This window comes from Tiliqua scincoides, chromosome 2 (assembly GCF_035046505.1).
Source record: "Tiliqua scincoides isolate rTilSci1 chromosome 2, rTilSci1.hap2, whole genome shotgun sequence".
NCBI lineage: Eukaryota > Metazoa > Chordata > Lepidosauria > Squamata > Scincidae > Tiliqua > Tiliqua scincoides.
Window position 1 is genome coordinate 103,455,093 of NC_089822.1, and position 4,794 is coordinate 103,459,886.

The 4,794-nt window shown below is 46.1% G+C and overlaps 1 pseudogene; it reads left to right on the plus strand.

Annotated features, from left to right (window-relative positions):
- Window positions 1–4,459: 4,459 nt before the first annotated feature.
- Window positions 4,460–4,579, plus strand: LOC136642626 (5S ribosomal RNA; annotated as a pseudogene).
- Window positions 4,580–4,794: the final 215 nt, after the last annotated feature.

Consider the following 4,794-nt stretch of genomic DNA (forward strand, 5'->3'; position numbering starts at 1 on the left):
GATTGGCCCAAGCAGTGCTCCTTCTGATAGGTCCATGTACTACAACCTGCCAGGCAGGTGTACTTGTCTGAGGTGATGCAAGGTGTTAAATCGCAGCTTGGGGGTTCTCCTGGACTTGCAGCTCCTCCTGGATGTCCAGCTGTGGCCAGGAGCGCCTTTGCCCAGCTTCGGATGTCCAGGTGCGGCAGCTGCGGCTGTACCTGTCTCGGGCGGATCTGGCCACGGTGGTCCATGCCATGGTGACATCAAGATTAGATTATTGTAATACGCTCTGCGTGGGGCTGCCCCTGAAGACGGTCCAGAAGCTACAGCTAGTGCAGAATGCAGCAGCTCATGTAGCTGCTGGAGGTCAGCGGTTTGACTATGTCACGCCGCTGCTCCGGCAGCTGAACCGGCTGCCCATTTGTTTCCGGGCTGAATTCAAGGTGCTGCTTTTGACCTTTAAAGCCCTAAACAGCTTGGGACCAGTGTATTTGAGAGACCGCCTGCTTCCGTATAGTCCGGTCTGTTCTCTGAGGTCATCAGAAGGGGCCCTGTTGGTTGTACCATCATTGAGAGTGGTGAAGGGGATGGCGGCCAGAAACAGGGCCTTTTCAGTGGTGGCGCCTGCACTGTGGAATTTCCTCCCCTTTGAGTTGAGAATGGGCAGCAAAATGGCAGATGCGCTTCAATGTCAGTAAGTGTAAAGTCATGCACATTGGGGCAAAAAATCAAAACTTTAGATATAGGCTGATGGGTTCTGAGCTGTCTGTGACAGATCAGGAGAGAGATCTTGGGGTGGTGGTGGACAGGTCGATGAAAGTGTCGACCCAATGTGCGGCGGCAGTGAAGAAGGCCAATTCTATGCTTGGGATCATTAGGAAGGGTATTGAGAACAAAACGGCTAGTATTATAATGCCGTTGTACAAATCTATGGTAAGGCCACACCTGGAGTATTGTGTCCAGTTCTGGTGGCCGCATCTCAAAAAAGACATAGTGGAAATGGAAAAGGTGCAAAAGAGAGCGACTAAGATGATTACGGGGCTGGGGCACCTTCCTTATGAGGAAAGGCTACGGCGTTTGGGCCTCTTCAGCCTAGAAAAGAGACGCCTGAGGGGGGACATGATTGAGACATACAAAATTATGCAGGGAATGGACAGAGTGGATAGGGAGATGCTCTTTACACTCTCACATAATACCAGAACCAGGGGACATCCACTCAAATTGAGTGTTGGGCAGGTTAGGACAGACAAAAGAAAATATTTCTTTACTCAGCCATGCAAAAGGTGAGTGCCTTGCTGGTTAGACATTTTGCCTGTCTCCCAGCCTGTTCCTTGACCCACCAACACCCTGTTTGCCTGAGTGCTGTTGTGGCTCCCTTTGTGACTCATTCCAATCCATTCCCTGACAAATGGGTTCCTTCCAGCTGGCAGATGCCCCAATGGGGACTCAGATTATTGCCACGTAGAGGCTTGTGTGTTTGTTTCAAGTGTTTGCTTCTTCCAAGGGAGCTATCTTTCTACCTATGGTCAGAATGAAGCCCAGAATCGTTTGAAGGTTTTTTTGTATGCTGGTTGTTGTTGCATGTGGTCCACGACAATTCCAGTTTTTGCCTTATGTGGTCCATGGTCTCCTAAAGGTTGGGAACCATTGCACTAGAGACAGGGAGGAGCAGCAAAGAGGGAAAAGAAAAGGTTTCCAAGTGCATTATAGCTACCTGCTTTCCTGAAGAGGAATTTGGAGCTGCCTTGAAGCGATTCTGTAGGTTCTGAGCAGTGTGGAGACTGTCCAGTTGCACCACACATGGGGTGGATTGCACGTGGGAAGGTTACAGTTTGATGTTCAAAATCCTATATTTAAGGAGCTTTAGCATTGCTGCTATGTGCAGCTCTGGGGATAACAAAGTTAATTAGCTTATCATGAAGGAAGAAGGGGGTCTGGTGTACTCTGTGTTAGTGTGCAGACGTGTGATTTGGTGGCTGAATGGGTTTGGGATGAGGGCTGACTCCTATTCCTGGTGCACAATTAAAGGAGATCAGAATGTGGAAGGACAAGGGACGTGACTCAAGGCTGGATGTTGGGAACAGCTAAAATGCAAAGACTCACATACAAGAGGGGATGTATGGAACAAGGGTTGCATCACAGCAAAAGCAGAAGGTTATACTGTGCCCAAATCCTAACCCACTTTCCGGCACTGGCATAGCTGTGCCAATGGGACATGTGCTGCATCCTGCAGTTGGGTGGCACTCACGGAGGCCTCCTTAAAGTAAGGAAATGTTTGTTTCCTTACCTAGGTGCTGCATTGCCCTTATGTCAGTGCTGGAAAGTGGGTTAGGATTGCACTCTTAAACAGATAAAATACTGTACAGCTGCTTTACAGTATGACAGACAAAATATGGAAATGACATTCCGGGGGGGAGGTGCAATACAAGCAGGAGGTGACACAGGAAAACAAAGGGGGTTACATTCAGTGGAGCCAATATAAATAGAGTGACTAGGATGTGACTGTAAGGAACAGTCCAGTCAGAGGGTTTGAGGCATGACCCGAGTTCTCCAGGAACTTGGCCTGCAGGCCAGAAAGGCAGAATCCTGGTGTCCATTTTGTGTGTATGAGTTCTGAGTGAAATAGTTCATCATGCTACGGTGGCATCTGTATATCTTGTTGGCATCCTTCAGTCTTGGAAGACTATGGTATCGCACTCTGAATGGTGGTTCTGGAACAGAGTGTCCTCTCCAGTACGCGAAGCTTGGGTAGAGTAGATATGGAGGATAGACTGTTACCCATGCAGCAAATCCCCCCTCTCCACGTCGCTGAAATGGTCCAATGGAAAGGCAGAAGCCAATATGGTTGGTTCCAGCGGCGTCGCAGGAGTTGCCAGAACGTGACTGTGTTCAGCCATGAACTGCCTCAGGGGCTCCGGCTCCGGATTTTGCCTCGAGGTTGACTCCTGAAGCCTTTTCCATAACTGGATGTAGCCACAAGGCAGTGGAGGTTTGGGATCAGAGTTTTCCTTCTCTCAGATGAGCTGCCTTCCCAGGCTAACGAGTCCCATCTACCCGGTGGCTGTTTAGTTGCCTCTTATGACAAGTACAGCCAAACTGAGGGCCTATTCTTATCCCCCAGGGGTTTGCATCTGGTTGGCACATAAAGCAGGTGCTTGTGTTACCTGGCAGCAACATTTATTCTGGCATTTATAAAGGCATTAATTAAAAAGAAATAATACTAAAAGATTGATCCGTAACAGTGTGGGGGACCTTAGCAGTTCTTTGCTTTTGCCCCTTTGCTGCTAATACCAATGTGACATCTGTCTCAGACCCACAATTTGAGAACCACAGCATGGAGGTATTTTCACATGCCATGAAATCACAGTACTTCTGAGAGTATGTTTTGAATCATATGGTGACAGCCTTGAGGACTTCAGTCTAGTGGCAATAGAATTCTGCCATGTACCTCCCACCTGATGACCACTTGCTTGCTCTCTGTTTCCCATCAGGAGCCTCCATTGCTGTGCCAGTTTGAAGTTGAATTAGGGATATATAAACATTGAACTAGTTGCAATTCAAAAAACAACTCACACACAAGCACACGCGTGTATTACTTATAATTTTGCTTATGCATAAACCGCTAGCCAATTGCCAGAACATTATTTAGAAATCTCATGGATTAGCATGTGAAAATAGTGAATTAGGGCTTGCTTAGGTAGAAAGAGCAAGAGTCAGTCCTGGCTATTGCAATTTAGCTAAAATTTGGTCTGATCATCCAAGCAAGAGAATTGCAAGCAATCTGGCACAGATAATCAAAAACATGATGGAGAAACAGATGTTGAACACTTAAGAGACTCTCCTGGAGAACCGAACACAATGGGAAAGGGCTTGAATAATAAAACGGAGAGGATCCTGGCAAGAAATATAGCGTGCTGACACTTTTACGACCTGAAATGCTTACAATATACAGAAATGGCGTTTTGTTTGCTTTCCATACACAGCTTGATATCACATGCTCCGCTCTCTCTGCTGCCACTTGGAGTCAGGGAGGACAATATATTTTCCTTTCCAAACAGACCTAGCGATTCTAGTCAGGTGCAGAAAGCAAATAAATTACAGGAGACGTTTTGTGTCTATTAATCAATGGGTTTGTCATCTTCCAAGCCTTGATCCCCATGAAAAAAGTGGAGTTAGGAAGGGGGATCCAGGCAACAAGCAGTGAAGCAAAGATAAGTGTTGACCAGAGGTAAGTCGGCTGCCCTGGTGCAGGCCTGTGCTCCAAGCTATCAAATGACCATGACCATATTTTCCCTTTCAGTCATGGATGCTTCTCAGGAGTGGCCAATAATTGGCCAATTGTTCTTGCCTATTATATATTTTCTTAAATTAAAAATTATTTTATTTATTAATAATAAATACTTGTTTTTATTTATTTATTTATTATTATTATTATTATTATTATTATTATTATTATTATTATTATTATTATTATTATTATTACAGCAACTGTTACCCTGCATGTGCCTGATCTCGTCTGATCTTGGAAGCTAAGCAGGGTCAGGCCTGGTTACTACTTGGATGGGAGACCGCCTGGGAATACCGGGCGCTGTAGGCTTACACCAGAGTCTTTCGAAACTGAAGGTTGCCAACCATGTATTATTATTCATATCACAGCTGCTCGTTCTTTAGCTGGACTTGGTGTTAATTACTGGTTGGGCTCCACCCATGGACCTAGTAGTTTTCTTAGTGTTCAGATGTTATAAATGCAGTTCAAGCATTCTTGGGTCTGTACCAGTCACAACTGGGATGACCACTGCTGGTTTGTGCCAT